Here is a 12,097-nt window from a genome sequence, read left to right as displayed (position 1 = left end):
TTAGCTTTGGGGGCCTGCCGTGGTCCTGAGTGGTCTGGGGTCAGCTCAGCTGTTCTGGAAAAGCACCCGGTGCCACAGACTGGCAAAGGACAGAGAGCCTGGTCAGGATAACATGGGAAGGAGGGCTGCGTCCCTGCCCAAAATGACCGCGCTGAGAGAGGGGCTCCCAGTGGGACCCTGTGCACGGGTCATGAAAGGATAGGTAGGTAAGGGCAACAGTTTTTCTAAAATGTCCTGGATTTTACCCGAAGGCCAGTGCCCTGTCTCATGGAGAGGCATGGAGGCCTCATGAGAACAGGTGCAGTGACGTCACAGTGGCTTCTACGTCTCGGGGAGGGGGAGTCTGGTGAGAGTTCGTGTCTGTGGCACTTAGAGGGGACAGGCTCCTTGTGACCTGTGATGTGACGTAAGCATGCGTGTGATTTGCAAAGGCATTGTGTTTCTAAAGGGCTTAACGAGAGAGAAAAGGGTCCTGGTTTCTGAAAGTCAGGCCTGTACTACTTTAATTTTGCTAATAATTAAAATAGATGTGTTTCCTAATTGCTGGTTTTCCCTTGAGTGCATGGCTCAGCACGCAGTGAGGCAGCTGAGCCAGGATTTCCTACCGGATGAGCCCCGGAATGGCCCAGGTTAGGAAGAAACTGTCATTTTTCATTTCGACTTTCAGGACAGCATATTCTTGGCAGTTTATCTCAACAGAAAGTGTAAAACGGTCCTGGAGGACTTCTTTTCTCGTCCTTAATTACTGAAGGCAGTTTAAAATATGCAGGAAGAAAGAGGTGGGGCAGAGAGGGGGAAGAAACCATGGACAGCGATAAAGTGCCCCCAGTGGTTCTTTGTGTAAAAATTTATATCCAACAATGGGAGTATTGTTGAAAGCAGGTCTTCCCAACCTGGGATCTGGGGATCCTCTTGGGGTTTCGGGTGGGGTGGTTCGCGAATTCCCCAAAATTACAAGAAATACTTTGCCAAAGTCGTTTCATGCATTTTTCTGGGCTCACAGCTTCTTTGAAGTTTGTGTCCAGGGTTGTGAGATGTTTTAAATGGAAGGTGCAGACCAACAGAGGGGTGGAAAAGCATGCGAACCCCTGCCCTCTGTTTCCCTTTCTGTTGTCTGATGGTTTGATAAGATGACCTTGAAGGTCTTGATTAATGTTAAGTGTGTATTAATGTCCTCAGGAGGCTTCTGGTTCCTTACATTAGAAGGTCACCGGGAGATTTCAGCGATCCTGGGAGCAGAGAGCAGTCGGCACGTGGCCTGGTACCTCCTGAGCATCCAGGACATGATAGCCTCCTTGTTGCCCATGAGATGGGCACACGTGTCTGCTCTGTCCCATGTGAGCTGGCCCTGCCGGGTGCCACAGTGTCAGGAAATGTGGAGGCTTTTGGGGACAGTTGAGAAGGAAGTTGCTGTGTCACAGAGAAGGCCCTGTGTGATTCCAGGCGGCTGTGTTTGCTTTCTGGAGCATCTGGGCTGCCCTGGTCGGTCAGTACCATATTGGCAACCGATGTGAATTCTTCCATTGCAGGTAGTTTAGCTTTGGTGTCAGAGGTTATTAGGAAGGTCATCTAATCTAATTCTAGACGAAAAAGGAGTTAACTGGATGCCAACTGACTGATTGGGACAGCTCCAGCTTAAGCCATGGTCCCCTTGCCGAACTGGGGGGAAAAAGGGAGGGTGGGCGAGAAGGAGGAACTATGGATGGATGAGTGTGTGCTAGTCCCAGGCTGTCCTCCGTGGTTAGTATAACTATAGCTTTGGTTAATATAAATTCAACCTTAACCTTCTATCGCACCAGGCCCCATCTCGGAAGACTTTCTGGTTTGTTAATTCGGAGGCTCAGATTAGATGAGGTCTCTTGGGCTGGACCAGAGGAAAATGTATCCAGGGAAAAATGCGAGGAAGTTCCAGGAAGAAGCCTGAGCCCTAAGACTGGAGGATCCTTTGCCAGGCTTCTTGGCTTTGTACAATATTACCCTATATCATCCTGTCACATCATCTGTCACATACCATTTGTCTTCTGGACACGATGAAGTGGTAACAAACAGTAGGGTTGGATCTACTCAGCTGACTTGAGAAGCAAATAATCTCTAGGAGGTTTTAGTTAATATCCCAGATAAAAAAAGAATATTTCCAGTTGGTCATTCATTGTTGTAGAGGAATGGCTGAAGGCTATAAATTCAGTTATTGACTCAAAGGGGGGGGCAGTCCTCAATGCCAAGTACTGTTCCGTTGATTAATATTCTAATTATTTAAAGTGTAGTCAAGCTTGATTATCCTGGGGGAGGAGGTGACTCTTTTAAGTTCTTGTCACCTACTCTGGTTAATTAAGTCATTGTTGACATTAATGATATCTTTGTTTACACCAGCCCAGTAGGAGCTAAAATAAAAGGGCTTTTCCAGCCCCAAAACCCTAGTTACTTTCCCACCCTCCAGAAAGTGTGATTCTGGAAAGCAACAACCTGGGAAGAATGTAGTTTGCCTTTTTTTTTTAAACCAGTTTTTTTGGCAACCTTCTAAGAGGTGATGCTGTCCTGGACCGATGTTGAGTTGGTGCAAAACTCAGTAGCAGAGCCGGTGAGTGAAGGATGCACAGGGAGAACTTTCAAAGTCAGATTTTTCCAGCGTGGTTTAAGTCCTTTGTTAGAAGTATTGTGAATGCCACAACATCAGCCATACGCATTTAATTGCAAGTTAAAAGAAAAGAAAAAAAAAAAAGAATATATCTGCATACCAAGAGTGAATGATTTAAAATAATCTGTTTTGTATTATCTGCATCTTTGTTCCTCAATACTAGTGTTAATATTTAAGAGTTGACTGGAACTTGAGAGTTCGCTTAGGAACAAGGACTTACTCTTGCTCAATTAAACCAAATGCAGGCTTATGCAGTTAAAGAACTGTGCTTAATATTACATTGAGAGTGACAGTTTGGCAAGCTGAGAGACTTGGCGTTTGTGTAGTTAGTTTCTGTACCCACTCCCTCTGATCGGAATTCAGCGTGTATGTTGTGTGTGTTCTGCCTGTTCATTTTAACCAGTCAAAACACTGAGTACCTACTATGGGATGAGCCACCCCTCAAGGAACCAGAAGCGGTTCTTTCCAAGTCCTTCTGACCCAGCTGAGGGTGAGAATTCAGATAACCAGAGCAATCCAATAAGAGATGTTTCCAGTATGGGACTGAAGGAAGAATTATGCAGTTATGCAATACCTAGGGTAGTGTTTCCACAGGAAGAGTCTTGTTCGGTGTTGACATTCTCCATAAAATGTATCCAGTAGCCTCGCAGCCTGAAGTCTGTTGTTTGGGTGTTGACTTATCCCCGGTGATTGTTAAAAGGCTACCACCCTTTCTCAGCAGAGTCTGGCCTGATTTTCCATTTCCATGGAAGCTGTCTGATTTTAGTCTTTCAGGGAGAACGTGGGAAATTGGTTTTTGGCGCCAAGTAGGAAGTAAAGCTGGTGTGCTACTTTCCACGGTCCTGATTGGATTCCTAGCATGGTGACTTGGCTCGGTAGGCAACTCCGAAATTATTTGGGGGAAGTTTTTCAGGCGATCCCACAAATGATTCGGATCCAGTGGGTTTTCTGCTGCTGTGCGGAAATGCCCGTTTTCCTTGAGGAGGGATGACGTTAGCTTTGTATTGTTAGTTTTGTATTCTTTTTTTATCCATTTGCTGTGTCCACTTAGTGAGGCTTAGCAATGGCTCTGCTTTTTCAGCGTTAATGGCATGGACATGCTTGACTCTGCTCACCATGCCACACCTTTGCCTCACGTCCTTCTCTCTGACCTGCCTCTTTAGTGTAGTTTCTTTTAACTGGTGGTGACCCATGTTCAAGGCTGTATGTGGCTGAACAGTGAACCTGATGTAGGGGCTGAACCTTTGGCCTTAGCTGAAGTGGGCCAGGGGTCTGAGCAGTTAACGTTTCAGCGTCATTGTATCCAAGCTGAGCAAATTCCTAAGAACACAGCTTGAACTTTTTAGAGGCTCTTGGACTTGAGGTTTTACTATTTTTATTTTTATTTATTTTATTGTTTTTTTAATGTAAGCTCTATACCCAAAGTGGGGCTTGAATTCATGACCCTGAGATCAAGAGTCACATGCGCTACAGACTGAGCCAGCTAAGGGCCCTGGATGTGAGATTTTAAAGCTGTGTATAACTTGTGTTCCATTTTGGGGAAAATGTTTTATCTTCATGCATAGCCTTGAGGCTTTCTGGAAACCGTAGAGTCTCCGCAACACAGCCACCTCCTTCTCCTTATCCAGGTAGACCTGGAGTGACCCAGCTGGTTCAGCTCTGGCCGTCTTGAATTAGGGAATGTGTAAAGGAGGTAGGGAAAGGAGCCTGAGGCCAGGCTCTTTTATGAGTCTGGTTGAACAAGCTGTTGGCCACTTTACCATGATGATCCTGTGTGTCTTGGAGATGGCTCCTTCTGAAATTAACAAAGGTTAACGCTTTTCCCAAGTGTTTTTGTTTTGTTTTGTTCTCTTTTCCTTTCCCCTTTCTTGCTCTGATCTGTGACTACCCCTTTTTAACAGGGCATGATAGAAAACCCAAAGTGGTAGCTTTCGCTAGGCTTCATTTATGTAACTTCAAGCTTTTACTACTTCTGTATTCATGCAAAAGGATATTTAATTCTCAGGACAGACTGTGGCTGTCGTTGAAGAGAGTACGTTATGTAAAATGGGCATGCTTTAGGTTTTCAGTGATTTTTGGTTTCGGGAAACTTGCACCATGACGGAGTTGTAAGATGTTGGGCGTGTGAACTGTTGTCATTTATTCCACTTCGGAATACCTAAGTAATTACGCCCCATTCTGGATTTTTGCCACTTCATGGGAATATTGTAAATTTCAGATTCTTTTTGTACTGAGTCAGGGAGCTAAGCTGTGGCATATTCTTTCCTTTAACTCAATGTCCAGCTAAAGACTGGTAAATTCCAAGTCCTGTACAAATGGAATGAACTTATATGGAATTTCAGGTTATAGTGAGTATGTTTTATGAGGAGGTCAAAACCAGCTTATAAGGAAAGTTCTGATATATTCAGGAATGAGGACAAGGGATGTATTTATTTGTATGATTTATGTATCACCTTTCCTGGAAAGAAAGGAACTCAGTCCTGAGCTCTGACACTGAGAAACTCTGCATGAATTGTCATGTTTATTTTCTAACATGAGAACTCCTTCTTTGTGATTCTATGTGGTCTTTCTTTACACGTGATGTTGACTGTTAAGGTTTTCCATACATAACCAGGTGTAATGTTTTAAGGATATGTAGACATCATAAAGGCCAACTTGGCTTGTTGGGTGGGGAGCAAGGTGGGGAGGGGCCTTAGAGTGAAAATAAGGATCTTTGCGGTGACAAGTTTTGGGTTTAAACTTTTTGGAAAACCCTCAAACTTGAGATTCTCAGTTGATGGTGAGATTGCCCCGTAGGAGTGTGGCTGGCTGCCTTGAAGAGCCTCCTCCTTGTCTGCCAAAGCCTCCTGGGTTTCCACCAAAACACATTGCATTCTTAACTGACGGGTGGTAGGTACACAATCGAGTGTGGATCCTAAATGTTCTAAATGTTTCAAATTTAATACCACTCAAATCTTTAAAAGACCAAAAAGCCCCTATAAAATTAACTTAAATTTTTCATCTATTTTTTTCCCCATAAAGATGAATAAAATAATTCTGAATGGCATGTCATGTGCTTTCTGGAGACAGACAGAAGGAACTTAGCCTTGAGAGTTAGGCAAGTCAGGCTTGAATCACTCTCCTATCTTCTGGTGCTGCGACCTTGGATAGGATAGATAATCTTTCTGAGCCTCCCTTTATCTAAAATGGGGCTGATAATATCTATGTGAAGGGGGGGGATATGAAGATTAAATGCAAATGTATGTAGACCGAGCCCTTACTGTAGTTCTTGGCCTAGAAGAGGTGCTCGGTAGATGCTACTTTTCTCTCTACCCATCCCTGCTTCTTGTCAATGTAAAAACCTGATACATGATTGAAATTTTTTTTTCATTTTTCTATTTTTAAAGTGTGTGGCGGGGGGGCAGGCAGAGGAAGAGACTCTTAAGCAGCATGGAGCCTGATGATGTGGGCCTTGATCTCATGACCCTGAAATCATGACCTGAGCCGAGACCAAGAGTCAGATGGTTAACATCTGACTGAGCCACCTATGTGCCCTGAGAGAGAATTTAAAACTAGTATTTCAGGTATATTTACCCTACAACGTACAATGATAAATTTTCTAATGAGAGGCGTTTACATTAATTAAAATGGGAAGGGTGTCTAGGCCCTGGTTTGTCCAACCCTTTTTATTATCTTTGGTCTCTATAAGTCTGGACTTCAGAAACGTGCTCTCATCGCCTTGCTGGTTGCAGTCCAGACGGTTCAGGGTTAACCTATTTTTCCCCATTGAAGAAACGCGGTTGCAGCCCTGCGGTCACGGTGGGACACGCACTTCGTGGAGAGCAGTGTATTTTTGGCAGGGAAAGCGTTTTCTGTTGGAGGCTTCCAAAGGATTGTCATCAGGCCCTGTGAAGAATGATGGGAGACTGGGTTTGGGGGGTGGGGGGAGCGGTTGGGGTGTAGTGGGCTCCGCTTTTGTCCAGGCCAGTGAGGGGAGCGCCGTAGCATGTTATGGACATCCTGGTCAAGTTTGCCCCTAGTGACTTCCCCTGGGCAGCCTGCTGGGAGTTCCTCGGGGCACAGGTAGCTGGGCTTCCAGAATTTAGGGAAGGGAAGGAAATTGTGAGGGGACCCACACAACTGAGGGCGAGTAGCTGAGCAATGCTTTGCGTGTTATAACCTTGTGGGGTCACTCGATAGGGTGGGTGGATGGGGTCATATTCTTTAGCCCGTTCCTTGAGAGGATGGGGATGAGGATGGTAACTAACAGGAGCTCATTGCCATTTAGTAAGTGCCTGCTACGTACCAGACAGGTGTACCTTGGCCTGTATTATCTCTAATCTTTTTCTCCCCATGTTTAATTGAGATAGGGTAGACACAGAGCACTGGTTAAGAGCGTAGGATATACAGCATGATGATTTGACTCTAGGTACTCATAGTCCCATTTTGTGGAGGAGACTCTTGACCGAGACTCCTGGAGTTGAAATGTTTCCTCCAAGACCCCACAGTTAGCATGGGTCCAGGCGTTTGGGTGAATTTACTGGTATGCCAGAGATTTATCAGTTGATTCCTTCTCTTTCCTGAGCAGGAGGGTCTTTTGTGGAGTACTGTGGTGGCCCCCTCATTCTGCCCTAAATCCGTCGTTTGACTCTTAAACCTGTAAGGACGCTGCCGGGTGATTCTGTCTCTTCCCCACATATCCACACCTATTTTCCTAAAGCTGTTTGAAGAAAAGTCACCGGGCAATAAAACCACACCAAGAATTGCCCCTTTGTGATTCTTCTAGAATGGCCTCCGGCGGTAGGCGGTATGTAGCTTATTAGTAAGGAGCTAACCCTTTTCCTGCCCAGTGGACGGGAGGGGGATGCTGTGAGTCCCAGTTAGTGACCCAGCCTAAGTCACCCGGCGGGAGTTCGGGCAGGTAGGGCTGATTAGTCTGGTATTTGCCCATTTTCTGGCAGTTTGCTCTGGCACTCCAAAGTGTTTGCCTTGTGGGTTGTCACTCTGATAGTATGTCCAGCTTTTCTTCAGCATGTCTGATTTTCGGTGGGGTCAAGACCCACCTGCGCAGACTGGTGTACCTGGGGCTCTTGCAGCCTACGGTCATGGCAGTGACAGATGCCATGGGAGTGATAAATACCTGGCCCTTATGATGTCAGAGACTAAGAAAGAAGAAAAAATAGTGGGGAGGGAAAGGTCAGAAGGAACAATACCTTTACCTCCTCTTGGCTAGGAGGGGCATCCCAAGGGGGGGAAGAGGCTGGGGAGTAGAGCATTTTGAAAGCAAACAAAGTTCATTTTGGGTGGCTACAAGTAATTTCTGAGTGGAGCTGCCTGGTCATGGAGGTGAATCGGGGCTGGTTTAGTCTGCTGGACTCTGTGCTGAACTTGGACAGTGATTGCAGAATGCCCAGGGGTCGCGGGTGTTGAGAAGGGGGCGCTCAGGGCTGGGCAGAGGGTGTTGAATACTTGGCCGCAGAAGACCCTGCTCTTTCTCTCGAAGCCTCACAGCCCTTGTGTGGTGACAACTTGCAGAGCTTGGCAGAGACAGCAGATTGTCCGCACACTTTTCACGCTGCAGCGTTATTGACTTTGACTTTGTTCCCCCAGGTCTGTTTTTTGGAACCCTACTATGCGCTAGGTTCTGTGGGGATAGCATGGCAAGCCAAAAACAGCCTCAAGTGCCGTTGAGTGGGTAGCCACGGACCTTTGTCACAGAGCTACAACAATGAGGCTCCAGCTCCCATGCAGGGTGCAGGTGCTCTGAAGGAGCAGCGTGGCGGGCTCACAGGGAGGCAGAGCCCCGAGGAGGCCAGAGTGCTGCGGTGACAGGGGCCAGGGGCCTCCGGGAGGCTAGAGAAGTGGGCCGCGCCAGCCTGGGAGGCCTGTGGGCCACGGTGAGGATTTTTCTGGGTACTCCAACTAGGCAGCTTCCCGAGGCCGCTCTTCACAGGGTGGTGGGCACCCACCTCGATGGATCAGCTGACCCCCTGCATGGGCCCTAGTCATGACCAGCCAGATGTGAGGGCCAGGTGGCTTCCTGCGCCTCTTGGGAACTGTTCAGGGCTTGGCCCCTCTGCTGGCCTCTGTCCGCGTTCACTTGTTGCCCAGAGGTGCCCACCCTTAAAGGTGTGGCCTGTGGACAGGTGGTCAGGGGTAGCTCTCACCCTCCTCCTCGACTGTCTCTTTTTTCGGGAGCTGCAGTTGTTTACCAGGTTACCATGGAGGCAGGGGGATGGTGCAGGGCAGGGGAGCCCGGTGGACCTGGCCTGGGTAGTGAACACCGATTTGTGGGGCCTCACTCGAGGACCTGGGGGTTCAAGTAAGGCTCCCTCCTTTTCCCTGGAGTGGGGTGTGGCACAGTCTTGGGTTAAAAAGGGCAGGTATGTCCTCCACAGCAGGCCCGGATGCTTGGGGGCCCAGCACAGCCCCTTCCAAGATGAGATGCTCTGGTGGCTTTTGCAAGGGTCTCTGCCTGGAGAAGCGGGATCTCTGCAAAGTTTGTTTTCAAGAAGGTTTTATTTCTATGCAAATAGGCGGCTTAGGGCCTAGGAGAAAGGTTAGGGTTTAACCCTGGAGGCACCTTGCTTAATTTGGAATTTCCTGAATGAATGTGGTTTCAGTCCTGGGGCACAGGATCGCCCAGGGGGAAAATTTCCTTTTCTCTGTAAGTCATGGGAGAAAAGTGATCCCTGGGGCTTGGACCTGCCTTTCTTGGTCTTGGGGGGCAAAGCCAGCTGGGGATATGCCCCTCCCACCGCAGAGGCTCCCTGCCCCCTCCGACCTTAGGAAACCTCCCCAAGAGGCCATCCTGACCCAGCTCCTTGCTAAAGACCCCTCGGGCTACGAATCTGTGCCTTCAGCCTGAACGTGATTTCTGCCCCGGCCAGGCCTGAACTTGCTGAGGCCTGCGTTGCCAGATCAAACCCATTCAAATGAGGAGGGCCATCTGTTTCCCAGTATCCAGCTGCTGTCCCTTCATTTGTAAATGGCTGGGATGCTGCTGGTGGGGCGGGGGGGGGGGGGGGGGGGGCAGTCCTGGGACACAGCTGCAGACTCTGAACAAGTGTTGGAGCTGGGGTCCTGCTGAGAGTAGAAAGGTCCAGCCCTTTAAGTAAACTTGCCGATGGGTACCGGCAAAGGGCCCCGAGTTGAAGTGCAGGAGGCGGCCTTGCCTAACTCTTGGCCCACCCCCTTTCCCTTTTCTTTTGTCCCTGGGGGTACTATATTCACATGTTCCGAAAGTACTTACTGAGGGAAGGACCGGGGGAAGATGTCACAGAGGATCTGGACACCATCTGACCTTTCAGGGACTCGTAGGGCAAATGTACCTACCCCCTTGAGTATGCACTGTGGACTGTTTATGTCCACGTCAGGCGGTGAGCTGGTCCTGGGCAGCTTCGAGGAGCCAGGGGTAACAGTAAGTGTGGAAAGGTGACTTGCCACCCCTGAAAACTTGCTTCTGGAGTGTAGTCTGAGGACTGGCTTTGGGACATGGTCTCTGGAAAGCAGGCCGGTTACCCCACTTGCTGTAGCCTGGCTCCTCGAGCTTGGGACCTGTGCAGGGCATGGGTTGAGCCCCTTGCCCGAGGGATTTGGTGTTCAGGGTTACTCCCGGCATGCTGTGGGGTTGTGATGAGGCGTCCTGTCAAGGGAACTCTGCTGGGGTTTCTGTGCTCCACATATAAATATCAGGTATCCCTGATTTGTTGGATGGATGAACAGTAGATGCTATTTTAATAAGCCACAGGCCTCTTCCCTCAACTAAATTCATCAAACAGGTGTCATCGGTGTTGATAACAACTCTGGCAAGATCCTGGGATGTTTAGTTCCATTTGCGAACATTCCAGAAATCCCCACTTAGGTAACTTACATAGATAGAATGTGACAGATTTGCACATTTGAAAGAAGACCCTGTCTTAAAGTCAGAGGAATGCAAATCAAGGTTCCCATGTGGTTGGGGCAAAAAAAAAAAAAAAAAAAAAAAATCTGCTTAGTTAGCATTAAGCTACAACCCGCACAGAGGAACGGAGGCCCGAGCTGGGGTGAGGGGTGCTTTTTCTCAGACGTGCCCCCCACTTCAGGGTTGACAAAGGCCTTCCTAGGCAGCCTCTTGGTTTGTCCTCATGATGACCTTGACCAGCAGCAGGCTAGCCCGGAGGTGTTTTTCCTGTTCTATAAACCAGGACTCAGGCTCAGCGCTGGGAAGGGGCCGCCCAAGTTGATGTGGGTTCACCACTGCAAAACCAGGTCTCAGACTGCCCTTGGACACTGACACTGAACTTCTTCCAGTGTGGGCTCTGGGAGCTTGTGGGAGGTTCAGACTCTCAGACCCCACTCTACTCTACTGATGCCGAAACTTTGGAAGTAGGGCCCAAGGGGCTGTGTTTTAATAAACTGTCCAGGTGGTCTTTATGCAAAATAAAGTCTGAGAAGCACTGTGCTGATCCCCTCCTCAAGAAGCTCAGTTGGAGGGGATGGGTGGGGGAGGCGGACTGTATTTGGCTGTGTATGTACTAGATGTATAAACAGAGGCTGTAGTGTCTTGGAGATGAGAGCAGTGATAATGGGAATCAGGCATTTTCACAGAGGAGATGCTATTTGAGCTGGGCTTTGAAGGCTGAATAGGAGCTTGCCAGGCAGAGTGGGACAGGGTTTCCAGGTAGAGGAAAGAGTGCCCATTAGAACAGACGAGTCTAGGGTGTGAGGGAGAGGGTGGAGAGGGACCTGGGGCCTGGAGCAACCAAGGCCTGAATGTGGGTGATGTTCCTTGGGTTTTACCCTCTCAGAGTGGGGAGTGGTCTCTGCCTTTTTTTTTTTTTTTTTAAGTCAAGATCAGATTTGCTTTTCAGAAGCTTGCTCCCGTGGTCCGTGGTGGATACATAGGGTGGACTGTGGCGGTGGGTTGGGGGCATCGTAGAGGTCTTTTGGAGAAAAGTTAGGGGCTCAGAGTGAACCTGCACGAGTGAGGTCTTGTCTTTGCTCTCTTTTCAGAGCTGTTTTGGAGAGAATTCACAGGGGTGCAGATGCAGGGGCTGATCCGATGGGAGGCAGGAGGGAGAAGCGGGGCTTTGGGGCGGACTTGGAGCTGGTGATTCCACTCAGCGAGAGGCTGCAGGTGGGGAAGCCGTGGAAGGAAGGGCACGTGCGGGTTTGGGGTAGCATCTCCATAGCTGGGCAGCTGGAAGGGGAAGCCTGTGAGCAGGGTCTTGAGCCGCATTGCCCTGGAGTGGATGGGAAGAGCCCCTGAGACGGAGGGGAACAGAGTGCCGGGAAGGGAGCACCAGAGCCAGGGGTGGGATTCGGCACCTGTTTGCAGATGCAGGGGGTGTGGAAGGAGGGGGAGGTCCCAGGAAGGCAAGAACTCCACCACAGGGCTCTGTGGTTAGAACTCACACACGTGCACAAGCAGAAAACAGAATGACACTAGAGATGATTAAGACTAACCTGTGTGTTAGGGGTGCTAGGAATATAATAGAGGGG

At 48.7% G+C, this 12,097-nt stretch overlaps 1 protein-coding gene across 15 annotated transcripts in view; it reads left to right on the top strand.

The window, feature by feature from the left end:
* FGFR2 (fibroblast growth factor receptor 2) overlaps nt 1-12,097 on the top strand; it is a 101,083-nt gene that overhangs the window by 5,478 nt on the left and 83,508 nt on the right. The gene's annotated exons all lie outside the window — the stretch shown is intronic.

The sequence above is a fragment of the Zalophus californianus genome, chromosome 15 (genome assembly GCF_009762305.2).
Source record: "Zalophus californianus isolate mZalCal1 chromosome 15, mZalCal1.pri.v2, whole genome shotgun sequence".
NCBI lineage: Eukaryota > Metazoa > Chordata > Mammalia > Carnivora > Otariidae > Zalophus > Zalophus californianus.
Note: the sequence above shows the minus strand (reverse complement) of the source record. Positions and strands in the feature narration are given on the sequence as shown.